Source organism: Panthera tigris, chromosome C2 (assembly GCF_018350195.1).
Source record: "Panthera tigris isolate Pti1 chromosome C2, P.tigris_Pti1_mat1.1, whole genome shotgun sequence".
Classification (NCBI taxonomy): Eukaryota; Metazoa; Chordata; class Mammalia; order Carnivora; family Felidae; genus Panthera; species Panthera tigris.
Window position 1 is genome coordinate 54,507,418 of NC_056668.1, and position 27,851 is coordinate 54,535,268.

The 27,851-nt window shown below is 38.8% G+C and overlaps 1 protein-coding gene across 5 annotated transcripts in view; it reads left to right on the forward strand.

The window, feature by feature from the left end:
* LOC107181218 (basic proline-rich protein-like) overlaps window positions 1-27,851 on the forward strand; it is an 84,440-nt gene that overhangs the window by 22,617 nt on the left and 33,972 nt on the right. The window contains exon 2 of one of the 5 annotated variants that reach the window (XM_015544937.2): window positions 1,102-1,675. The exons of the other annotated variants lie outside the window; for them this stretch is intronic. The gene's annotated coding sequence lies outside the window, so the exon portion shown is untranslated. Of the gene's footprint in view, window positions 1-1,101; window positions 1,676-27,851 lie in introns of those variants that run through there. 5 annotated transcript variants of the gene reach the window in all.

Here is a 27,851-nt window from a genome sequence, read left to right on the forward strand (position 1 = left end):
CCTCTAAGCTGATTCCCCAGAGCTCACTTTTCCTCTGGTGACATGATACACCTGCCACTCCCTCTCTTGCAAAGGGAAAGAATATGTACAGCACAAATGAAATGAGAGATAAATAGGTTTCTTTTCCCAAAGACAAGAGATAGTTCTTGTTTCCTGACCTATTTGAACACACATTCAGAGCTCGTATAATGTTGCTTAACCAGCCTATTTAGCGTTAATGCAATCTGCTTTGCTTTCAACAAGCTCTTTAAGATGTGACTTATTTAAGGGGTGCCTGTGTGGCTCAGTCGGTTAAGCGTCCAGCTTCAGCTCAGGTCATGATCTCATGGTTCGTGAGTTTAAGCCCCACATCGGGCTCTGTGCTGCCAGCTCAGAGCCTGGAGCCTGTTTCAGATTCTGTGTCTCCCTCTCTCTCTGCCCCTCCCCTGCTCCTGCTCTTTCTCTGTCTCTCAAAAAATAAATGAATGTTAAAAAAAATTTTTTTTAAATAATAAAAAAAAAGATGTGACTTATTTAAAAAGCTTCATAGGGGCACCTGGGTGGCTCAAGTCAGTGAAGCCTCTGACTTTGGCTTAGGTCATGATCTCACGGTTTGTGGGTTTGAGCCCCGTGTCAGGCTCTGTGCTGACAGCTCGGAACCTGGAGCCTGCTTCAGATTCTGTGTCTCCCTGTCTCTCTGACCCTCTCCCACTCATGATCTGTCTGTCTCTCAAAAATAAATGTTAAAAAAATTTTTTTTAAAGGCTTCATAAATCTGCAAGGTCAAAATAGCCAGTTCTATAGAGAGACTGAAGGAATTGTCAAGACTACTGTTGCAGTTTACAGTTGGGAAAGCTTGTCACTTCAGTGATTCCTTTAGGCCAAATGGTAGAATGACCAACTATGCCTGCTTTATCTGTGGCTGAGAGGGTTCCCAGGATGTGACCCTTTCATTGCTGAAACTGGAAGAGTCCCATGCAAGCTGGACAAGGTGAGCGACCCACAATGCACACTTTGTGACCCAGCACCGCTGGATTCCAGGAAATGCCTGCCCCTCTATTGCAGATACTTCTTATTATCTGGAAAAATACTTATATTGTGTCATTAAATTTGAAAATTTAGGAATCGTGGAAGCTGATAAAGGAGAAACTAAAAACCACACATGAGCTCATATTGCACAGATCGCTATTTCATCCTTCTCTCTCGTGAGTTTTCCTTGATTTGTGTATATGTGTATGTGTGTGTATGCATATATTTTACAAATCTACAATTGTGCCATATAAATAACTTTGTATCCTGATTTTCCTTTAGTGTGAGCATTCTCTCATATCAGTAAATACTTTTTGAAAACACCATTGCTAATGGCTGCCTAATTTCCATTGAGGATGTACTGCACTTTATTTAACCGTTTTCCTATTGTTCAGCATTTAGGCTAATGTTTACTGTTAAAAATAATATGGTTAGGAACATCTTTGTGTTTCTAATTATTTCTTTTGGAAAAGTTTCCAAGATGTTATTAGGTGAAAAGTTATGGGCTTCACTAGAGCTACTGAATCCTATCTCCAAAATGCTTTTGGAAAAGGTTTATATAATCAGCAGCATCTATGATGGTTTCATTGAACTGCCAGCACTGAGTATTTTTTTTATTAAATTTTTTTAATGTTTATTTAGTTTTGAGAGAGACAGAGACAGAGCATGAGCGGGAGAGGGGCAGAGAGAGAGAGAGGGAGACGCAGAATTTGAAACAGGCTCCGGGCTCTGAGCTGTCAGCACAGAGTCCAATGCAGGGCTCCAACAAACCGTGAGATCATGACCTGAGTTGAAGTTGGATGTTTAAGCCACCCAGGTATCCCACTGAATATATTTTTAATCTTTATCAATGTTATAGGTTAAAAAAAAAAGTTACTGTAAATAATTTGTATTTCTTTGTTTACTAATGAAGTTCAAACCTCTTTTAAGTCTTTCTCTTTTGAACTTTCCTGTAAATTGTGTGTTCATATATTTTCCAGATTAAAAAAAAATTTTTTTTCAATGTTTATTTATTTTTGAAGGAGAGAGAGACAGAGTGTGGGGGAGGTAGTGGGCAGAGAGAGAGGTAGACACCGAATCTGAAGCAGGCTCCAGGCTCTGAGCTGTCAGCCCAGAGCCCGACGCAGGGCTCAAAACCCACAAACCTCGAGATCATGACCTGAGCCGAAGTCAGATGCTCAACTGACTGAGCCACCCAGGCGTCCCTCCAGATTTTTTTAAAAGTGTATTTATTTGTTTTTGAGAGAGACAGAGACAGTGTGAGTTGGGGAGGGGCACAGAGAGAGGGAGAGAGAAATAATTCCAAACAGGCTGTGTGCAGTGAACACAGAGCCTGATGTAAGCCTCAAACTCTCAAACTGTGAGATCATGACCTGACCCAAAACCAAGAGTCAGGCACTCAACTGACTGAGCCACCCGGGAGCCCCATATTTTCCAGATTTTATATTGATTTTATATTTTATATATGAAAAGAATGTGTGTAACATGTATGTAATTTTGAAGAAAAATGGTAAAAAAAAAAAAAAATCCTATGAATCTACCACCCAACGTAAGAATTAAAACATGCTAACTACTCTCTGTTCCTCCCTGTATGGCTCATTTTGTGTCAACCTGATTGTACTGTGGGGTGCCCTGGATTAAACATTATTCCTGAGTGTGTCTGTGAAGGTGTTTCTGGATGAGATTAGCATTTGAATTGGTGAACTCATTAAAGTAGATTGCCCTCCTCAATGTGGGTGGGCATCATCCAATCTGTTGAGGGCCTGAATAGAACAAAAAAGAAGAGAAAGGAAAAATTGGCCCATTTTGCTTCCTGCCTGCCTACTGAGCTGGGACATTGGTCTCCTGCCCTTGGCTGGGATTTGCACCATTGGCTCCCCTGGTTCTCAGACCTTTGGAATGGAATTACAGCACTGGCTTTCCTGGGCCTCCAGCTTGCAGATGGCACATCATGGGACTTCCCAGCCTTCCTAATCACACGAGCTTATTCCTTATCATCAATCTCTTCCTATACATATCTTATTGCTTCTGTTCTCTGCAGAATCCTGACTAATATACTGCACAGTCTCTGATCTCTGCCTTTCCCAAGATGGAGCTCCCATCCTGCTTTTGCCTTTATCATTCCCTTGTTTTTTAAAAACCAATTTTATCCTGTATATGTTTGCACCTCTGAGCATATGTTTAGTTTTCATATTTTTTGAGCTTCACAAAAATAGATTAATCTTTTATCTCATCTTCTCAGTTGCTTTTTATTTTTAATGTTTATTTATTTTTGAAAGAGAGAGAAAGACAGCGTGAGCAGGGGAGGGGCAGAGAGAAGGAGACAGAATCTGAAGCAGGATTCAGACTCTGAGCCCCTGATGGCGGGCTCAAACTCACAAACCGCAAGATCATGACCTGAGCCGAAGTCAGACATTTAACCAACTGAGCCACCCAGAGACTTGCTTTTTTTATTAAGTACTATATATAAGATTTATCCATATTTTATGTGAAGATATAATCCATTAATGTCATCCCTGGATATATATATATATATATATACACACACACATATATATGCATATATATACATATATATGCATATATATGTGTGTGTATACACACATGTATTATATGTATACATATATGTATTATACATATATATATCCCTGGATATATATATATATATATATATATACACACACACACATGTATATACGTATATACATATATATGCATATATGTGTGTGTATACACACATGTATTATATGTATACATATATGTATTATACATGTATATACATGGGAAAGGAGTCGCTAGGTTGAAGTCTATGTGCCCATTCAAATATACAAGCTATTGCTAAATTGTTTTCCTGAGTGGTTGTACTAATTACATTCCCAACTGCAGAATATAAGATTCCTGTTGCTTGACTTTCTTGCCAATACTTTGATATTTTCAAGTTTTGAAATCTGGTAGCCATTTTTCATTCGGGAGATTTGCACTAAGTCGTTAGGCTTATTTGGCCAAGTTCTTAAAGTCTGAAAAGTAGTCCTCAAAAACAAGTCAAACCTTTTTATTTGGGCTTCTAGTTTCTCCTTGAGGTCAGTCACCTTGGCATGGTAGCTTTCCAGTAAAACACTTAACAAGCTGTTCTTAACGTGTCGTGCTGGGCCTAATGTTCAGCCCTTCGAAGAAGAGGCCACATCAGCTAGGACAGGTGAATAGTAGACTGAGTTAGGAATTAGGAAGCTTGGGCTCTAACCCGGTTCTGCCCCTGCAGCTCTGCATGGCAGGCATATGTCACATCACCTCTCGGCATCCCATCTGCTCACGAGGCATGATAGAGCTGACCTTCCTCCCTGGCCTGCAGTGAGGATGAAATCCTGTTGTGGAGCACTTTGAAATCTTTGGATGAAAAGCACGACAGAAGTGCCAAGTGTGATTGTTACCCGTGCCAGCAACACTATAAGACAGCATAAAAATAGGAAGCAAAGAAAATTTTATTTTACAAAAGCTTCAATGAGAAAATTGGCTGGTCAGAGTGTCATTCCCTGTTTTTGGTTCACATAGATGTTGGCTTCTATAAAATTAAAAAAAGAGTACACAGTTTTGTCTTTGCCAGGCAGAGACCCTTTGATCATCACTAGCCCTGTGACATTAGGTGAGTCACTGATGCAGAGGGAAGATCAATACCTTAGGAGACCCTGTGAAATCAGTTCTTTGTAGCTGCTCCCCCAAATAATGCCTCTCAATACAAGGCATGGAAGCCATAAAGTATAAGGGGATGTTGGAGGTTGAGGCTTAGGGAGAGGCTAAGCCTCAATATTGTTACGACATAGGATTGAAGAAGCTTCCAGCCCAAGTGGTGGCCTGGCCTCCAGTCAGTTGCTGGCAGATCCTCTGTCCTGCTCCTAATATGAAAACATGAGAGATGCAGCTTTAAAATCTTACAGGGGGCCTTTGAAACACCCTTTGGTATATCAGGAACTTCAAAATAAGGTGAGTTGTACTGATTAATGTGAAAGTACATTCTAAAAATGATTTAGCGGGGCACCTGGGTGGCTCGGTCGGTTAAGCATCCGACTTCGGCTCAGGTCATGATCTCGCGGTCTGTGAGTTCGAGCCCCGCGTCGGGCTCCGTGCTGACAGCTCAGAGCCTGGAGCCTGTTTCGGATTCTGTGTCTCCCTCTCTCTCTGCCCCTCCCCTGTTCACGCTCTGTCTCTCTCTGTCTCAAAAATAAATAAACGTTAAAAAAAAATTAAAAATAAATAAAAATAAAAATAAAAATGATTTAGCCATAGTTTTGGTAGCTTATACCCATCTAGGTATAAAGCTATAAATGAGTTGTAATAAGTTGTAATCAACTTTACGTATGAATTAAATGGGCTGTTGAGACAGTTCCAAGCCACAGAAAAGACATTTCAAACCCCAATGTTGCCACCTGACATGACCCCCAACGAATTTAGAATAGGAACTTTTGACTCTTGCCACATCTTTACCACCCAAGTTTTTTATACTGGAGTTTTACGAAGTCAGTCCCCCACACCGTGGTTTCTTTGCTATACCCCACTGAGAAGTTGAGAAAGTAAAAGGTAAGGAGGTGTAGCCTGGGTGTGAAGGGGGACGTGGGTGACTCGAGTCCACCCACAGCAATTGTTCCCTGAAGTTATGAATCACATTGTACTTGACTCCTAATTTCGACCCAGGAAGGCAAAACTACTGAGCACTATTGAAATGTTTTGTTCACAAGTTTCTCAGAGCGAGGGTCCACATCGTGTTTTGTGGAACAATTTGCATTCTAATTGGCATGATTAAATTATTTCCATAGAATTGGCATGTTGTGACTCCAGTAGGAATACTTTCCATTAGGAAATACTCCTTAGGGAAAAAAAATGTCCACTGTAGTACCCAGTCACATGGCAATATCTATTTATTCTATTCAGTAACCCTGCAAGAAGGGTCATTCGCACTGGATTTTCAATTGCTTAACTGAAGAAATTAGTTGAAAAGTGGAAATCCAACCTGCTGCTAGTTTCTTTACCTGCCCACACCTAATAATTGGTTTGGCTGATTTTTTTTTCTTTAGATTGACAGATTATTTACGCATCTGTGAATTGCAATGTGGCTAAATTCTCTGGTTTTTTCTTTAATTTTTTTTTATGTGGTGGTTAGAACTGTCATAGTCAGTCTAAGATTCTGTTCCTATCTTCATAGTTCTCATTTACATAATACAAATTTCTAACAATGGCAGGATAGTGGATTATTATGCAGCCTTGAAATATCACATAGATTAAGACAATGGAACATCATAGAGAAATGGTAGCATGTTGAGTGAAAAAGAATATGAAATTGTGTCTATACCATGATTTCAAGTACATATATTATGTGTATATGAGCACAGACTGGAAAAGGAATATGGAAAAAGGAAATATGGAAAAAGGAAACAGGTAGTTGGTTAAAATGGTGGGATTATGGAAGCCTTCCCCTTTTTTTAGTTTTCCATTAATGGTATTTCAGTACTACTTGTGTAAGTGGCATAGTTGCAAATGCATTTAGGTGCAGGAAAGATATAGCATGAAGGTAATAAATTGTAAGCTGCAGTTCCCCTCACTTGCAGGGCCCCTGTGAGTGCCTGAATTACTGAGTTATAGAGGGTTCCAGGTGGGAAGAGAGGATTGTGTTACAATCAGAAACATTTCTATGTCAGCACTTCTGGTAAATCACTTGAGATCTCAGAAGAAAGGGACCTAATTCTTCAGCATTCCTGTAATCTGTCATGATCTGTTTTCTCATTCTAAGTAAATATTCACTTCCGTTCCTCCTTTTGTATTTGTATGTCTGCATCCTTTAAAAAAAAAAAAAAAGTTGTATAAGCTTCATGCCTCACAAAACCTGAAGGTGCCTTTGATTAAGCAGGTCATCAGATCCCCACCTGAGTTCTGAGCAGTGTGAAATCTACCACAGGGTCTAATCCCAGACATTCCCTAAGAACTGCTATGAACGTGTTGGACAAACTACTGTTGTGCTCTGTGCTTTGCACATCACCACACTCCTCATTTCACTTCTGTCTCCTAAGCTATTCTCAGTTCTTTATCCTGAGAAAAGCAGCTTGAAATACCAGGTCAGGGGGCACCTGGGTGGCTCAGTTGGTTAAGTGTCAGACTTCAGCCCAGGTCATGATCTCACACTTCATGAGGTTGAGCCCCATGTCAGGCTCTGTGCTGACAGCTCAGAGCCTGGAGCCTGCTTCAGATTCGGTGTCTCCCTCTTTCTCTGCCTCTCCCCCACTTGTACTGTGTCTCTTTCTCTCTCTCACAAAGAGACATTAAAAAAATTTGAAAAAAAAAAAAAAAAGGAATTCCAGTTCAGAATTTCAGGGTAAGAAGGGACTTACCTGATGATGATGCCCAGCCATTCCTTGGACACTTGATTCTCTTCTTCAAGGCATTTGGGCCAAAATGTGAAATTAACTTGGGCCAAATGTCTTTGGAGAAGAACTACCAAATTGTAATGCATTTTACATGACAACCTCATTATTTTTATTTATTTATTTTTAAATGTTTTTATTTATTTTTGAAGGAGAGAGAGAGAGAGACAGAGCATGAGTGGGGGAGGAGCAGAGAGAGAGGGAGACAGAATCTGAAGCAGGCTCCAGGCTCTGAGCCGTCAGCACAGAGCCTGACATGGGGCTCGAACTCATGAACCATGAGATCATGACCTGAGCCGAAGTCGGATGCTTAACCGACTGAGCCACCCAGTGCCCTGACAACCTCATTATTATGCCCATTTTGGAGCTAAGGAAATGAAAGTTCAGAGCCCGGCAAGTAGCAGCACTGGAATCCAAGCCCTGGCCTTTGACTTTATTTTTTATTTTATTTATTTTATTTTATTATATTTTATTAATTTAATTTAATTTAATTTTCATTTTAATTTTATTTTGAGAGAGAGTGAGAGAGAGAGCACACATGCATGTGAGCAGGGGAGGGGCAAAGAGAGAGGGAGGGACAGAATTCCAAGCAGACTCCATGCTGCAGGGCTCAACCTAACAAACCGTGAGATCGCGACCTGAGCCAAAGTCAAGAGTTAGATGCTCAACCGACTGAGCCACCTAGGTGCCCCCTGCACCCAATCTTTGACTTTAAAGCTCACTTTTCCCCTCACTATATGATACAATTATGTCATATCTCCCTCTAACCCAAGCAAAATGTGGAATTAATTTGTCTCTAGAGAAGAACTCCCAAAGCTATTCAAACAAACAAAACAAAAAAAAAAAAACAAACACTCTCAGCTAAGGAGGAAATCCCCAGGACCTACTGGTCCATTCATTTGACATTGTAAGCAGAATTCCTGGTGAGAAACTAGCAAAAACTTTAGCCAAGAATGAACACTGGAGGTGTGAGGTGACCCTAAGAAAGGGACTAGAACAGTGAACTGAAAGCCCCTTCCATTAAACAGCTATTTCCAAAGACCTCTGGAAAGCACCCTTCTTTGTCACAGCAGTGATGGGAAAAGGGAGGCTGGGACCCTGTTGCACACCTTTCCACCTGGGTGTCACAAAACCCTGTTGTCCTAATCATATTTCCCTGTCACCTCTCAGCACTGATTTACTTTCTCCTCCCATTCTACATGCTGCAGAACTAATTGCCTGCCTAATTGCCAAAACTAATTGCTGTGACATTCATTGTTCATCTGCTCTCTTCTCTGGCTTAAGCTCAGGCAGGTGGCTCATATGAAGGCGAGGATGAAATTATTCCTGGGTTGCTTCGGGGACAGTGATGTCCCAGCAGTTGTTTTTCTCATGGAGGTAGACCAAGGAACCAGCTTTCTCACTGCAAAGAGGATGGTAATTCTTGGCAGAGGTTCACCTTCTTCTGGCTTGAGATGGGGTTGCTTTGACTGGTTTTAAGTCTGTTAAGTTGAACTTCTCAGGAAGTCCCTCTTCCCCATTTAGATATTAGAATTAGATTTGCTGATTAAAAAATTGAGACCCAGAGAGATGAGCCTGCTTCCTGTTGGCCACAGAGCTCATTAGTGGAAGAGCTGGGTCTGATGCTCTGTTTTCCCAGTTCATAGCCTAGGATGATTTCTGCTGCATCACACTGCCAATGTTGGAGATGTGGTAAGTATTCTTCTACATTTCCTTATAAATTTTTAACACACTATCAAGTAGTAATCCTTATCGGTAGCTATAATAATAATCATTAGTATTTATTGAGTTGTTATGAATACCAAGCCCTTCCCATGCATTATCTCCTTTAATCCTCAAAAACAGCAGCATGAACAGGTGCTATCAGTATCCTTGTTTTGTATATGGGGAAACTGAGGCAGAGGGAAGTTAATAACTTGCATAGGTTTGATGCCAGAGCCCATCCTCTGGCCACCACAAGGTCACATGCATGATCCTGCTGACAACGTCTGGATTCTGATACATGAAAGAACTTTTTTTTTTTAATGTTTATTTATTTTTGAGACAATGCGAGAGACAGAGTGCAAGCAGTGGAGGGACAGACAGGGAGACACAGAATCTGAAGCAGGCTCCAGGCTCCAAGCTGTCAGACCAGAGCCCGATGTGGGGCTCAAACTCACGAACTTGAGATCATGACCTGATCTGAAGTCGGATACTTAAGGGACTAAGCCACCCAGGCGCCCCCATGAAAGAACTTTTGAAGACAGATTGGAGGTTGGAGTTGGAGAAACTTGAAACTAGTCAACCAGGCTATGTAAATTATTATGTAAATTCATGTTGCTGAGCCAGGAGTCATGACATTCTCTTTTCTCCATACTGCTGAGATAAACACAGATGGATTACATTTCTACTTTGGGATGAACCTGGGAAGTTCAGGAAGAATTCCTGGGACTTACCGGACAGTAGCAAAGACGGTGTGTTGGGAGGGAGGCCCAAGGTTTGGTTCTGGGTCTGCTGCTATGCCACTAGCTGGCTGTATGGTTCTGGGATGACCTGATTGCCTTGGATTCTTCTTCTGTGGAATGAAGGGAGTAGACTCTGTGGTCCTGAGGATCGCTGCCATTCTGTGCCTCTTGATAGCACTCCCAAGGTGAAGCACACAATGGCTGAGGCTTGCCATGACCTTCAGGACAGCTCTGCAGTGGCTGTATATAAAAGTCTTATTGTTTGGTTCTTGATCTTTACCCCCTCAGAGATAGGAATAAAAGCAATGGCACTATTGTGTGAAATAAGGGTTTTCTCATTCAGAAGAAAACTGACACATACAATAGCAAACCATTTGGAAGCTGAAAAAATAATTGTGCAATTCATTGAATAGGATATGAAAAGTGATTTAGGAGATGGGAGAAGGACTAAGGGTTAAAAGATGATTAAAAAACAGTTTTGGAATTTTATTTGCTAAAAAGGGGAGTATAGTGTGATTAATACATACGAACTATTTTAAGGATGAAGGCCTAGGCACAATTAGAAGAAAACCAGGAAAGAAAAAGAAAATTATAATTTCATCTGAGTGGAAAAGCCATCTTCATGAAAAAACAGACATCTGTCAATTGCCTTTTCAATTCTTCTGGGTAATTTTATGAGGCTCTTGTGACCTTTCAACTTCTAAAAGCATGTTTGAGGGAAAGGTGGTAAGGCATGAATTTAAAAAATTAAGTTTCTCACTTTAATTTTCATTCCAGTATAGCTAACATACAGTGTTACTAGTTTCAGGTTAAAAAACCTTAATTTCTATTGTGTGGATTTTATAGTAGAAACCTCCTTAGCAGGTAGCAAGGGAGAGAGACCTCTGGAGGAGAAGGCAGGATTTGAGCCCCAGTCAGCTCCTTCCTGATGTGGGACTGTGGGCAAGTCCCATCTGCTCTCAGGGCTTCATAGTCCTATCTACATGACGTGGTAGGCTTGAATGCCTCCAAGGCCCTATTCTATATGTTTGCGTTTCTCATTGTAAAGCATGGTTTAAAAAAAAACAACACCCAAAACCAAAGAACCCAACATTTTATAGTCACTGGTCTATGGGATACTAGACATTAGAATAAAAAAACCAGAAAATCTATTTTTAAAATTGTGAGTGTTGGATATAGTGAAAATGTTCATATTCTGGACCAAGAAGTTCTGTTGATAGAATGATTCTAGAGTAGTCTGACTTATTCTCATGCCAAAAAGGAAGTGGATACAGGCTCTTCTTCCTCTTCTGCTTCCTTCTTTGTTCATGGGAGTGTGAAAATTGGGGGGGGGAACCACAGGAGTAAACCATTTGAGAAGGTACTGGCATAATTCATTACGGCAGTAACTATTTTTCCTCCCAGTACCCCCTTGCTGAGCTACTCTGGGTTGGGGTACGGTGTGTTCAGCAGGCCACTGTGACCCAAGTTAGAGCTGTAGCTGCAGGCTGGGAGTCCCTGAGTCCCTGCCTGGTGGTGGGAGGCAGAGACACCTATCAGAGGGAAATACCTGCCAGAAAAGGTTCACTGAAGAGGGAGAAAATAAAGATCAAGGGCTCTGGGCTGTCCCACCTCCAGCCTCTACCATTATTCTAGGGCAGACTGCACCTGTTGGATCACAGTGCTGGGAAGGAAACCACAAAAGCCACAATTGTGAGCACTGGCCTGTAGAGATAATGGCACCATTGCAATAGTTCTGAGACAGGGGCTGGAGGGGCAGGGACAGAGGGGGCAGAGAGTGTGGCTGGGGAGATCGAAGGGGCTGGACACAGTAGTCTAGTGCCTTATCTCATTCCAGATACATGACCTGAAGATCTGTATGTGTGCAGGGTAGTGGTCAGGGATGTGACTGGAGTGGGAGCATGGGGAAAGAGAGGAAAAATAACATTTAAATCAGGACATGATGATAAAGATCTAATTACCACAAAATGTTCTGAGGCTTTGTCCACGGCCATATTTTCCAAACCTCAGGTCCTGTCTTAGCAGTTGGTTGTGAAATCAATTTAGTCATGCAGGGTTTCTTAATCTGGGGTCCATGGACGTGGCTCCCTCTACCCCCAGAGGCTCAAGGATGGGACTGTATTTCAAAGTAATTAATTACGTTTGTAATCCTATGAGTTTTGTTTTATTCATTTAAAAACATTAGTCCAAGAGGGTGTCCTTTACCACATTTAGTACAAATGGCACCAAAAAATAAAAAAATCCTAGGGTCAAGACCAGCATTTTTAAAAAGCTATTATGATAGACTAAAAAATAGAACAATTTGAGCTCCACATGTAGTAAGGGTAAGTAGTGTTTTGTGAAAATTTTGTTTCAAATATTTAAATACGTGTGTGTACAAATATACATATGTATATATGTGCCATATATATATATATATATATATATATATATATATATATATATATTTCTAACAGTACAGCATGGTCAAAAAATTTGACAGCCACTGATCTATATAGGCTTCTAGACACTAAGTTAAAAATTAAAAAATCCATTTTATTTGTTTGTTTATTTTTAATGTTTCATTTGAGAGAGAGACAGAGAGCATGAGAGGGGGAAGGGGAGAGAGAGAGAATCCCAAGCACTAGATCTGTCAGCACACAGCCTGATGTGGGGCTCGATCTCATGAACAGTGAGATCATGACCTGAGCTGAAATCAAGACCTGACACTTAACTGACTGAGCCACCCAGGTGCCCCATAAAAAAATCCATTTTAAAAATAGTGGGTGTAGAATGTGATGACATATTCATACTTTGGACCAGAAGGTTCTGCTTTTATGCAGACATTTGACATTATACACTCAGCATAGCTACATTTCAGCCAGCCTCTCAGTGGATAGCAACCAGCTGGCCCTGACCACAGCCTGCAATGGATGGCCACATCCCTCTTTGCCTTGTTGAGCCCTGAGTTAATTTGAAGTGAACAGACCTCTCAGAGACACATGTTGATTCCTGTGGCTACAAGGCTCCAGGAAATGTTAGAAGCAGAGGTCTTGTTTACTGAGAGGTGTGTCTTCCTGTTTTTCTACCAGGAGATTTGCTCTCTAACCAAAGGACAAGGCCATCTGAAGAAACAGCTTCTCTCACTGAGGGTGACAGCAAAGGGGAAATGGGAAAGTGAAGAAAAGAGAAATAGGGGCCGAGAGGTGAGATGTAGCAAAAATTCAGGTGAAGGGGGTTAGGGTCATAAAAAAGAGAAAGACAAAGAGAAAAATAGTAAATGTAGAAAGCAAGTAGCTGGGCCAGCTGAGCCCTGGGTGTAGTAAGAAGCTATCCCTGGCCCATTAGTCTCCTGCAGGATTCACAGCATCAAGAGTGGTGAAACTAAGAGAAAGAAAGGCCGTTCAGCAGGAAACATTAACAAAGACAAGTCCTGGGACAAGACCAAACTGCAATTAGACTTGAACTGACACAGACATGGCCTTCTCTGTTTGTGAACTGTTGCTAACTTATTAGTATTTTAAAAATGAAATTTGTATGTACTTGGTTCATTTAGAAAATGTAAGCTTCACCAGAGCAGGGACTTTGCCCACCTCATCTCCTAGGTCAGCACCAGTGTCATGGTAAGGGCACAATAAAGATTTGTAAAAAAAAAAAAAAAATGTTAATTGATCAGCTGGTAAGTGATATTTAAGATTACTTGGAATAATAATAACAATAGTGATAACTAAAATGTATGTACTGCTTAATGGTTTAGAAATCAATTTCATGTTATCATCTCATTTAGTCCTCACACAGTCCCATCAAGTATCACCATTAGCATCCTTATTTTAAAGATGAGGACATGGGGTACCTGGGTGGCTCAGTTGGTTAAGCGTCCAACTCTTGATTTTGGCTCAGGTCATGATTTCATAGTTCATGACAGTGCAGAGCCTGCTTGGGATTCTCTCTCTCCCTCTCTCTCTGCTCCTTCCCTGCACATGTGATCTCTTTCTCCCCCAAAATAAACAAACAAACATTTTTATTTTAAAAAAATAAAAATGAGAACACTAATTTGATGTCACTTATTGATAAGTGTCTGGGATTTTAATCTGCACTCCCTAGTGCCAAAGCCAATAGAGCACATTGTGTCTTGTGGAATGTTGTACATTTAATATAAATGCCTGTAAATCTAAGTAGCCATATCCAGAGTAGGTGTGTGTATCAGCTTGGGTCCTTCAGGAAACACTGATGGAATTGGGTGTGTGTGAAGAGGACGGAGTGCCACTTGTGAAAGATAAAGGGGGAAGGAGCAGAGTAGGGCAGGGATGCTGGAATGGCACTTGTGAAAGGAAAGGCAGAAAGAAGCAGAATCAAGTTAGGAATGTCTCAGACAGATGATATAATGACACAAATCTTATGAAGACTTAGCCAATACTACATGAGTTCCAGAACAGAGATTGCCTGTAGTGGAGCCCTGCATTGGCTATAAATGGCCAGGATGTAACCTCCCTATCTCCACCATGCTCAATGTCTGGGTCTGCCTAGACATGCACATGGCCTTGGCTTGAAAGTTGAGGTGAGTTGTGCAGGAACTGTATTGGATGTTGTCAGCTAATTGCACTTCTTACAGCTGAATTGCAAGCTCTTTCCTAAGAGAGAGGAAATGGTACACCCCCATGGCCAGCACAGTGTATATTAAATTTTTCTTAATTGGAATTTCTTTACAATTCCAACTTAAGTACCCTAGGTGGATATTGTTTTATTTAGGATACCTTCACTTTCTAGTTAGTAAACTATAGCCCACATAAGGACTATGAATGTCCCAGCTTGAAATGCTAAATTCCTATCAACAGGATTAAGAGAAGAGAAAGGATGGTAGTAGGTTGAGCAATTAAAATTTGATACCCTGGATCAGATCAACTATTAGAAAATACAGGTGCTGCCAGCCCATTTTTCACATTCATGGAAGACTTAGCCGATTGATCACAACACTCTTCCTCATGAGTTGTGTTGTCTGCCTCAAAATTATTCTCAGCATAGTGATCCAGACAGCCACTACCAATCTATCAATGTTGGTGCCTGAGATGAAACCAATTTATCATCCCAGCACTAGGTAATAGGGGCAAATATAGGTCTTTGAGCAGGTGTGTGTGCACAAATGTGTGTGTGAGTGCTAGCAAGAGCATGGAGGTAAGGGAGACATAATGAAAATGAACACTTGGACTTGTTTATCCTTTAAGGGAGTTATGCTCCAAATTTTTTATTTATAAGTCAGAACACTCCCCTCACCCAAAAGCAATGTTACAAATAAGAATTATACACAAAAGTCAACACCTAAATTCCTACTTGCTTGTACATAAGCATTAGTGAAAATGCTTTTGAATCCTAACACAAAACAACACCCATTGGCCTTAATAAATAGGGGTTATTTTTTTCTTGCATAATAAGAAATTTGTAGGTAGGCAACTGCCAGCATAGGTTCAGGGTTTTAACAATGCATCCCCATAATCCTGTTGCTATTTTCCTCATGGTTCCAGAATGGCTGTTGTAATTACAAGCATGTCATCAATGCCAGGGGAATGTGGAAATGGGGTACCCCCATTCAGCAGGAAAGTAAAGCTATTTAAGTAGCCTCCCCCAGAAGACTTCCATTTTCATCTCATGGGCAGACAAGATCATGTGCCTATCTCCAGCTTTAAGAAAAATGAAGAAAGCACATACTTCATTTTCCAACCTCTATGGTGGGAGGCAGCAGGGAAAAAGGGGTTAGGAGCGGTTCTTGAACAGGTAGCCAGTAGTCAATGGCATTTATACTTAAAGGTTAGCAGTAATCATATTTTAGAGGTTAAAGTGATGCTCAGATGTTTTTGAGCAAAGGTGAAAATACTCTGTGTTCATTCTTCTGCTTTTTCCCACTTTCCAATAAAAAAAAAAACTTCATAAAAATAATAATGTGTCTCTTTACAAGTACTTTTGTTGAGTAAGGGTCGATTCTACATATAACAGCTTTAGCAAAATAAATTCTTATTTTGAGCTTCTGTGGACCTATGTCTTAAAATCTAGTCATTGGATAATTTTGACCCAAGATACTGTTAACACATTAGCACTCACGATAGGATTAACCCAACAACTCACCACAAACTAAAATGAAAATTCTAAAATTAAATGGACAATGAATTATACTTAAAGGTGCAAATGTCAGAAGTTGAAATCTCTAGGCTTCTCATGATTAACAACACTCAAAATGTACAGCATATTTACTACAAATTCCAGAAGTTCCAAACTATCTCTATGTCTTTAAGTAGGTCACATGCCAAAGTGACAATCCTTTGGTGCTATTCAGGCTTCTTATTAGAATAGAGAATTAAGTCCTTGGTAAACTCTAATAATGTGTTAATTTTAGATCATGATACCATATTTTAGTAACATACTTTGTGGGTTGCTAGAAAGTTTGTCTCATCATATGTAAAAAAAGATAATCTAGGGTGTTGAACACCATTTGCTTCTAGGAGCTAAAGGAGGGAAATTTGGGGAATTAGTTTTTGGTCCATCTATAGGATAGAATGTTCAACCATATTATAAAGAATTAAGATGAAGTAGAAGAGAACTCTGGTTTGAAGTCAACAGCTGAACTGAATTTTCATTCCACTTCTGACTTCTTAGAGCAAGTCTGTTTAACCTCTCCAAAGCTCACTTTCCTCATCAGTAGACTAGAAATACTAATATAGAAACTCCTCTACTTACAATCAAGTTGTAAGTGAGTCTATTTGTTGAAAAGTCCAAAGTGACTAAGCTTGCAGTCCCAAATGCATTTCCAAGAATAGGAGCATGAATCAGTTTCTTAAAGCTTTTAATTAAGGCTAGTGTTCTTGTTCATACATCTCCTATGTCATGTGGGCCTAGCTAAGCGAATAATGCTTGGCACAAAGAAAGATTGAGTGAGTGACATGTTTTCCCCCAAATCATCCTAATTAGCATCTACTGGAAGTCTCTGGAGGAAGACAATTGCCTTCCTTGGGGGGTCTCCTAGTGTCTGGGGCTGCTTTAGCAGCCCAGCTTCCATTCTCACCACCTCACCCCTTGTGTAGATGGAAAACACATTGGAAGAGGCCAGAGACTAGAGTTTTAGCAGCAGGGCCTCATCTGCTAATCCTTAAACTTCTCTGATGCTTGGCCCCTTCTGGAATTAACATGAGATTCCAACAGTGTCCCTATTCCATTCTCTTGTTGGTATTGCCCATTGGCATAGGAACAGCACTTTTGTACTTTCCATGATTTGTTCTTTGTCCTTCAGAATCATTTCTACTCTTGAATAATTCATTCAATATTCACGTGAAAAATTCTTCCTTTTCTGACCACTTTTAATTTTAAAAAATCTCTTCTGTTTCCATGGTAATTATATATCTTGACAAGGGCGTCTAACACTACCACTGCTCTTGGACTGATTAGACCTGATGTGGTTAATGATGTTTGGAAAAAATGTCTCAAAATAAACACAAAAACAGCAAAATGTATTGATGGCAAAAAGTGCAGTTTTATAATCCAAAAGGCAGCAGCAAACATTATCTGCTGGTACCATGTAGTGTGTTCTCATAGGAGAGCTTTATTTTTATCTGTGAACATCCATAAGTTGAAAGTCTGTAAACAGAGAAGCATCTGTAACTAACCTCCTTTCCTCAGAGGTTTGATGTTTGGATAAAATAAAAGTGAAAGTGTAAAATGTTATTCAGATCTTTGTTATAATTTCTATGAAGCATGCCTCATTTCCACACTTTCATGTTGGAACACCAGGGACAGATCTTTGTCCCACAGCAAAAGTGGGAACTCTAAACTTAATCTCTCTTCATTCCAAACATAAGAGCATGTGTGCATGCATGCACTCACCTACACACACACACAAATGCACACACACACACACACACACACACACACACCCCACTATCAGGAGGAGAGATAGAGATCCTGGCTCACAGAGTTCACATGTCTCCCAGCAGGAAAAGGAGTAGAGTGAAAATTCTTAGTTGCTAGTCACTTCTTTTCATTTTCACAAGACCAAACTTCCTGTTGTTTGGAAACAAATCACTTGAGAAATGTTTTGAATTGGATTAAAAAAAGACACAGGTTGAGATTAGGGTTAGAGATTTTATTATATCCTAGAGTGCCTGTATAACTTGTGCTGCAGTGATGTTTAATTGAAAGCTTTTCTAGAAATAAATAGGAGACTCATTTACTGGCACTTCTAAAATGCTATAGGAATGAGTAATGTAGATGCCAGCACATGTTCATGTAATCAAATAATGAATGACCAATTTTTATGTTGAATTTTAGAATCACACAGTTATAAACAATTTACATAGAAGGAGGGGTCATAGAGATAACCTTTAGGAAAACAAGATGGATTTTTCCAGCCAAGCTTGTCTTGGCGCACAACTACCTTAGACATATTGTCAGATTTTATGAAGATATTTTTCCTCTCACACTTCACTTTCACTATCTAGAAGCCAAGTTGAAGCATTTTCCGTGATGAGTGGGACTTGCAAGGACTAGTTCGAAAGTAGAGTAGGCTTTTAGCAAAACTTTAATGTAGGGAAAATTATTGGTTTAGCCTGCATCCTGTTTCAGTGTCTTGAGGCTTGTAAGCCCTATCCTCACCCCTAGGCACCCAACTCTATGCAGACGCAAAATTCCCCCACAGAAGCATGCCTTGAGGTAATAAATATTAAAATTGTTAAATTTTAGATGGCTGCAAAAGGAAAATTAAGCCCAGGGCTTCAGTTTGTGGACATTAATCTTTCCTAATGCTCACAGTTTTTATGTTTGTTTTAATCTAAAAGTCTTTTTCTTCTGAATAAGTGGTTTGCATTTTAACAAGAGTAAATAAATGCCTAGTTCAAAAGAGTGGCACCATAGGATTGTTAAAATACCACTTCCTCCAGGAAGTATCTCCAGGCTCCCTCCATCTCCACAGGCTAGATGTTCCCAGTAAGACTCCTAAGCAAGGTGTACTTTTTCTGTCATGGCACTTAGCACCCATTATTGTGATTATTTGTTTGTCTCTCTTGCAGTTCAACTGTGAGCTCTGTGAGTGTATAGACGTATATTCATATACATATACCATTATATGAATTCCTACTACATAGATCTGTGATTAAATACTTGAAGGATCTCAGGGCACCTGGCTGGCTCAGTTGGAAGAACATGCAACTCTTGATCTCAGGGTTGTGGGTTCAAGCCCCTCATTGGGTGTAGACAAACAAAAAATACTTGGAGGACCTCAATAAATACTTGTGGATTGAAGACTGAATGAACAATGCTAAGAATTTCAGACCTCTAGAAAAGTGATAGAGTGAGGGAAGAGGCATGAAATATTTTGGAATTCAGATGGCTTTCATTAATGTCTCCTACTTAGTTATTTTATAATGCTAGAGGACCTTGCTGACAAACCTCTGAAAATGCCACCTAAGGTAACAGGTACAGATTTCAGTATCCCTTTAAATGCTTTATAAAGCTACTCAGCATTGAATGTAAGTGGTTAAGGAGTATAGTCTTGATCTTCTAGAACCACAGACACCTCTAATATATGGAAATTATACAGAAAGTGTCATGGCATTCTCTATAAATCCTGTGGGAGTCTTCAGTTCTTAGGAGGAAGTGTAACTGTTGGGGAGGAAAATTTTTTCTTTACACTTCAAGATTCTTTTGGCTGGTCTAAGACTTTAAGTGGCATGAAACACATTAACACGAGAAAATCAAATTTAGTTACATAGCTAGAGGGACTCCAGAAGAATATGAGGCCCACAGCAGTTTGGCAGTTGAGGTTTCTATGCCATTCAGTGATAAGAAGAAGAGAGTAAAGGTTTGGGACTTCAAAGGGAAGAAAGACAATTCACAGGAAAATGGAAAAGAGTAAACAAATGTTTGCTGGGCCATACGGAAATAATGGGACATAGAAATTATTACAGACTTTGCTAAGTTCTTCCCTGTCTACCACCCCTAGTTCATATTATACTATAGGTATCTATGGTGATAGCTCCCTTCCTGGAGCAGGTCCTCTATCTATATTCTTCTAGGCAGTTAGGGGAGTGGCAAAAAAGAAAAATTTCTTGAGCCTTCTGTTTCTTAAAAGTGATCAGACTAAATAATCCACATGCCAAAGAGACACATTTTGGGGGTGGCAAATTTTATTCCTCTATAGTCCTGCCTTTGTAACTGGAAGTTCCAAAGTCCAGAAATTAGTTGGTAGATTGTTTCCTCTCATCGAACCAGTCTCTTAGTCCAAACAGTAGGTCAGTCAGTTCAGTTAAACTCATTTCAGGAGGCAGTGATGGAGGTGTGCTCCCAAAGTTAGGCCTATGGTTCAAGTAATCAGGTATTAAATAAGAGACATCTATGTGGAAAATTTAAAAAAAAATTTTTTTAATTTATATGGAAATTTATACAGAAATAAAGCAATGGTTAATGATTGGAGCAAATTATAAACCCAGTTTCTGAGTTCTGAAGATAGCCAGTCAAGAAGATTTATAGATGTTTGGCTTAGAGCATTTTTAGATGAAATGAAGGCAAGCAGTGGCAATCTTATATATTTTCCTGGTTTGCAGTTTTAATGTCTCTGGTAATCTTTCTGAGTGGCCACACAACAACTGCTATGAACATGCTGCTTTGGTAATTTCTCTGAAGTTTGTATCAAAGCATTCATATTCAGTTTGTGCGGCTTTAGGAAAAGGCAGTTTTAGTTCTCAATGATTGCAAGTCAAAAGGGTGGGAGAAAAATTGAAAATGTTAGTTTAGAGAGTTGTAGCCAGGTATCAGAGGAAACTAGAAGAATGCATAATGTAGTCCAGTTTAAAATGAACAGTATTAGAATTTGATATCCACAAAGGTGTGCTATTGGAACAGCGTTTCCAATACCTCCCACCTCATTCCTACCAAAGGTAGCCAAAACAATACTAATCTGTTTGCAAAATAAGTCTAATTTTACTAAGCCTGGCCTGATTATCTGTGTAAGTACAGCAAGGATAGTAATTGATCATTTAGGCTTTTATATTTATTTATTAATTTTTTTTTTTCCATATAGACTCTTTTAAATCTGCTTTGCTGGAACTTTTTATAAAGAATCTTGAGACTGAACTTTTATCAGCCTCTTGAGCCTAAGAAGCCAAGCCAAATACTTACCATCAGACTTTGCGTGCAATATCTATAGATTTGGGTTAATTCCTTTTGAGGTTCCTGCAGCTGCTAGCAAGTAATCTTTTTATTCACTTGGGAATGCTACTGGAAACTCCGTAGGCAAGGTATCAGGTTCATATTTCCAAGGGGCTGTATTGGCTCCATAAAGTCAACCTTAGTTCCTTAAAGCTGTCTGGTCACGTCTGAGTCTATACCCATCTGTCTCAACTATGACATTCCAGTCAAAGCCTTGGTAATATAACCAGTGTTTCCAATTGTGTCAGTTTGTTCTCAAAGATACACTTTATCAAATTGCTGTAAGTCATAGTTAGCTCAAGAGAAAAAATATGCTTAAATCTAGAAAGCAAAACATTTTAATTTTTTTAATGTTTATTTATTGTTGAGTGTGTGTGTGTGTGTGTGTGTGTGTGTGTGTGTGTGTGTGTGTGCATGCGTGCTGGGGAGAGGCAGAGAGAGACAGAAACACAGAATCTGAAGGAGGCTCCGGGCTCTGAGCTGTCAGCACAGAGCCTGACATGGGGCTCAAACTCATGAGCTGTGAGATCATGACCTGAGCCAAAGTCAGACACTTAACTGACTGACCCACCCAGGTGCCCTGAAAGCAAAACATTTTTAAAAATCAGCAATAAACATCACCAAAATTGTAATTATTCTTATCAGTTGCATTCAGCCCCATATTATTTTGTTCTGCTGGAATCCAGTTTTTTCCATTAGTTCTGGAAATTCTTATCCACTTCGGTTTTATGGTCTTAAAGTTATCAGAAACCTGTTATTCTACAGGCTTTCCCATGAATTTTTATTACGATGAGCATTTTTGTAGGAATTCTTTTTGTAAAAGCATCTGAATAAATGAATAAATAAAAAAAGCTTAAAGGTAGTATGGTTAAGGGTCTGATTAGAGTTCATTACAATGCAACTGATGAAGAAATTTGGTTATTTCTATGACACAACATTTTAGGATATAACTAGAATTATGATTGATAACATTATACCAGGATATTTAAGAATTTTAAGAATTTTATGCAATTTCTAGAACACTTACATTAATAATATTTACCTATTACAATATAGGCACTTGACACTGCTTCCTATGTAATTTAACATATCAAATACATCTACTCAATATCAAATAAGATATTAGTTTAATATCTAAATCTTTAGTAAGGAGAAAGAACAAATCTTTTATGATTTCTCAGGAACCATCTAAGAAATCCCAAAGTTATTTTGAAGTCAAAAAGACTTCATCTAGATTTTGATTTTTGAGAAGTTTGTAAAAATATCAAAAATGTAAAACGCTTTGTCAAATTGGGTCATAAATCTCTGTGAAACAATACTTAGTTATCCACTTAACCATGATGACAAAGATTTTTTAGGCAAATGCAGAAAGTTAAATGACCATAAAAAGGAAAAATTTAGCTCTTTTAAAATTAAGAAGAGTCATTTTCTTAAATAATCAAGGACCTGATTAAGACAACATGAAGCACAGGACATTATTTTGATAAAACCCAGCATTTTTGTTTTCTAGGCAGATTACTTTAAGAAAAAAGAGAAACCCTTTATAATTTCTTATTATAAAGAGCAGACCAATAGTCCAAGAAAACTTGGTTTTTTTAACAGATAGGAAAACCAAATTCTAATTGTGCACTAACGTACTTTTGATATTAAAACTCATTCTTAAATAAGTTTATTTTTATTTTAGCCAGCTGGACTATACATTAAAATTCCTTTTCAAAGATCCCATTTCCACAAACCTTGTACAACTTTCTTTTTTACATTAGATTTTGTGCTTTCCTCTTTTCCATAACCAGTTTTACTTTAGGACAAATTTACTTTATTTTCCTTGACAAAAACAACTTCATACCTCATACTTTTCTTCCCAAAGTATATCTACTTTCCTTGTAAATACATTCTACCTCCCATATTATTTCTAGTAGCTTTAACCACATATATTAATTAGAATTATTAATTCTTAGAAACTTTAATATCTAGTGAAAACTAGTAATCAATTGGGAATTGTTATATCAGCATTCTTTATTTTTTTTTCTTCCAAGATTTTACTTAAATTCAAGTTAGTTAACGTATAGTGTAGTATTGGTTTCAAGAGTAGAATTTAGTGATTCATCACTTACATATACACCCAGTGCTCATCACAAGTGCCCTCCTTAATGCCCTACCACCCATTTAGCCCATCGTCACACCCACCTCCCCTCTAGCAACCCTTGTTTTGTTCTCTATCATTAAGAGTCTCTTGGGGTGCCTGGGTGGCTCAGTCGGTTAAGTGCCAGACTTCAGCTCAAGTCATGATCTCACAGTTCGTGGGTTCGAGCCCCATGTCAGAGTCTGTGCTGACAGCCTGGAGCCTGCTTCAGATTCTGTGTCTCTCTCTCTGCCCCTTCTCAGCTCACACTCTGTCTCTCTCTCTCTCAAAAATAAACAAACATTAAAAAAAATAATAATAAAATTTAAAAAAAGAGTCTCTTATAGTTTGGCTTACTTTTTTTATTTTATTTTTCCTTCCCTCTTCCTATGTTCATCTGCTTTGTTTCTTAAGTTCCACGTATGAGTGAAATCATATGGTATTTGTCTTTCTCTGGCTGACTTATTTTGTTTAGCATAATACACTCTAGTTCCATCCATATTGTTGCAAATAGCAAAGTTTCATTCTTTTTGATGGCTGAGTAATATTCTACTGTATTTATATACCACATCTTCTTTATCTATTCATCAATCAATGGACATTTGGGCTCTTTCCATAATTTGGCTATTGTTGATAGTGCTGCTATAAACATTGGGGTGCATGTGCCCCTTTGAATCTGTATTTTTGTATTCTTTGGATAAATATCTAGTAGTGCAATTGCTGGGTCATAGAGTAGTTCTATCTTTAACTTTCTAAAGAAACTCCATAGTGTTCTTCAGAGTGGCTGCACCAGTTTGCATTCCCACCAACAGAGTAAGAGGATTCCCCTTTTTTTGCATCCTTGACACCCTCTATTTCCTGTTGTTAATTTTCACCATTCCGACAGGTGTGAGGTGGTATCTCATTGTGGTTTTCATTTGTATTTCTCTGACGATGAGTGATGTTGAGCATGTTTTCACGTGTCTGTTAGCCATCTGGATGTCTTCTTTGGGGAAGTGTCAGTTCATGTCTTCTGCCTATTTCTTAACTGGATTATTTGTTTTTGGGGTGTTAAATTTGATAATTTCTCTATAGATTTTGGATGCTAGCCCTGAATCCAATATGTCATTTGCAAATATCTTTTCCCTTTCTTTAGGTTTATCAGCATTCTTTAGGTTGGCAAATTTATGAATACATTTCATAATTTCTAGAAACATGCATCTTCATAAAACATATTTGTTAACAGACCCAAATTTATCTTAATTTTTCTGTAATAAGGAAGCCAAAAGTAGATAAACCTATGTTTAGTAGTTAATGTTTCATTATTTTATCTTCTTTGGAGATGATCTAGGTATTCAATAAATTTCCCTCATTTAACTTAACTAAGCAAAATTCTTAAGTTTCAGGTTGTCAAAAAGATTTTGGAAATTATTATTATTATTATTTTTTAATGTTTGTTTTTGACAGAGAGAGCACAAGTGAGGGAGGGGTAGAGAGAAAGGGAGACACCAGCTCCCTCCAGGCTCCCAAGCAGGCTCCAGGCTCTAAGCTATGTGCACAGAGCCCGACACAGGGCTCAAACCCATGGCCTGCAAGGTCATGACTTGAGCCGAAGTCAGCTGCTTAACCTACTGAGTCACCCAGGCTCCCTGGAAATTATTTTTAAGTACACATACTGTAAAACATAATTTTTGCTAAAAAGTTCACCTGCAAACTCTTATCTCACATCTCTCTAAATCATTTGCTCCCAAAAATTATGTTTAGATTACCCATGAAACCTTTATGAGACATTGGACAAAATCAGCCATCATTCTAAGTTATTTTTTGCTGACAAATTTTACAACAGAGATAACAAACTTATTTGACTAATAGACACAAGTAGAATAAAAAGTTGTATGTCTCTATTATAGTGAATGGTGATAACTCTAAGACATGCCTATTTTAATAAAACTAACAACCTTAAGTTGGCTTTCATACTGAATATTTTTCTAAACCGTATAAACCTGAAATTCATTTGGATTAAATTTCTATTTTATTTTTGAGAATTTTTATGAATACTAAATTTATATAAGTGTTTAATTTTCTTTAAGCCAGTTAAATAGAGAGCTCTTTTACAAATTAATTTTGGTAATGCCATCTAGAAGTAGAAAAACACTGTATTTTTAATATATAGACATAGACATACATATAGACAAGCACAGAGATTTTATAGTTCTATTATTATTATTATTACATTTAGAGAGAGAGTGCACATGAGCTGGGGAGAAGGGAAAAGAGAGAGAGAGCAAGAGAGAGCGAGAGAGAATCTCAAGCAGGCTCCATGCTCAGTGTGGAGCATGACCTGAGCCAAAATCAAGAGTTGGACGCTTAACTGAATGAGCCACCTAGGCTCCCTGTTATTGTTTCTGTATTGAAACAATATAGAATTACTAGTTTCTAAATAATAGTTGGGATAATTTACGTTACTCACTAAAATGGTTAAAATCTTTTACTATTTGTAGAGAAGACTTTTAAGATTTGTATTTGTCCCTGTAAGTAATCTTAAGGAGGCTATGGTCTAGAGTTTGGGAAAGAGAGCCCTTTTCGTAGTTTGTATTTTTAAAAAAACTCCTTTTCTTTTCTTTTCCTTTAGTCTTAGGTAAGTGTGGACATTGTTTTAGATACCTCCTGGGGTGTTACATTTCAAAGACATGGTAAGATTTATTTTTTCAAGAGACTGAAAAAGAATACAAGTTCCTCCAAGAAGGACTTTGGTTTCCTAAGGCCAATAATTGACAAACCTTTTGAGATGAATTGGTGAGGTTTTAGAATTGGTAAAAAGGCATGGATGGACTTTGGATTGCCTATAGAGTTGATTTTTTTTTTTTTTTTTTTTAGTTTTGCAAACATTTGTAAGATAAGGACAGTTGCTTTTATTATTTTTCTTTTCTTCTCCTTTTTTTTTTTTTTTTTTTTTTTACAATACTTGCAAATGTCTGAAGGCAAATAGGAGGGGATCTGAGTGGACTTTGATTTTTGTTCTATGTCAAATTTCTGTTCTTTCATCTTATTAAGTGGGTCCGTAAGGCTAGCCATTATACCAATAAGACAATTGTTTAGGATGGGAGCTCTCCAAAACTTTTTCTTTCAAATACAGTCAACTTAAGAGATCTATTGTCTGGCCATTGATGAGAAGAATCTTATATTAATCTCAATAGTGACTTAAACCACTAAGCCTGTTTATGGCTTGACCATGGATGTAAGACATGTCCCCAAAGGAGAGTGAAAAACAAAAACAAACAGTCCTCAGAAGATCCAGAAAGTTTGCTCCTAAATTTAGCCTAAGAAAGATCTAGCCACAAATGGAGTGACACTCAGATTTCTGTCCAGCCTTATCTAGCTGCAAATAAAGTGCAACCCACATTTCTGTCTGGCCAAATTAGTGACAATGAAGGTTGAAATGGAAAAGAACCTTTATGAACTGGATCCCCTTATGACAAATTCCCCTGAGACTGGCACATTTGGACAAAAAGAATGCTGGCTATTGGATCCACAATCTATTGCGCTGCCTGCCAGATGCATGCCAGTATAAGCATCCTCTAGATGGCAGATACCAGAGAGAATATTCTCACTGGTCATAAAACTAAGCTCTCAATACATAGAAAAAGATGAGTGGAAAACTTAATCAGAACTGTGGTTCACCATTTCTTGTGACAAATGACACAAAAAACAGAGACAAAAACAACAACAACAACAACAACGGGGCGCCTGGGTGGCTCAGTCGGTTAAGCGGCCGACTTCGGCTCAGGTCACGATCTCGCGGTCTGTGAGTTCGAGCCCCGCGTCGGGCTCTGTGCTGACAGCTCAGAGCCTGGATGGAGCCTGTTTCAGATTCTGTGTCTCCCTCTCTCTGACCCTCTCCCGTTCATGCTCTCTGTCTGTCTCAAAAATAAATAAACGTTAAAAAAAAAAAAACAATAACAACAACAACAACAAACAGTGACCATCTTTGGGAGGAAAAGGATCAATAGAAAATAACAATACTCATAAAAAATTTTTGCCAAAGTCACTATACCCAAGGAAATAGTTCCATAAATACTTTCTCCTAATCTAAATTAGATAAAGAAAAGGACTCTCACTACTCCTGCTTCCATTAGACCCTGCAGGCACAGATCGGGAGACTGGTGTGGTAAGAATCTTACCTTCTGCTGGCCTTTTTGTTAGAAGTTCCAGAATCTCTCAGCTGCAGCAGTCCTGGAGTGAGCAGCATTCAGTCAGTTAAAGTTTATCCTGTTGACTACACCAACTGTTGGGGAGGAAGAATTTTTATCTACCCTTCAAGATTCTTTTGGCTGGTCTAAAAATTAAATTGACATGAGACAATTAAATTGACAGGAGATGAACAAGAGAAAATCAAACTTAATTACATATGGCTGGTGGCTCCATAAGAATATGAAGGCCACAGGCAGTCAGGCAATTGAGGCTTATATGGCATCTAGAGCTAAGGAGGGGGAAGTGGGGGAAGAGGGGGAAGGGAGCTGGGACAATTCACAGAAAAGAATAAAGACAATTGACAGGAAGAGTAAATGTTTGGTAAACAAATGTTTGCTGGGTTATACAGAAGCAATGGAACACAAGAAGGAATTTTAGCAAACCGACTTTGCTAGTTTCCTCCCTGTCTTCCACCCCTAGTTTATATTATACTGTAGTTATCTATGGTGATAACTCCCTTCCTGGAGCAGGTCCTCT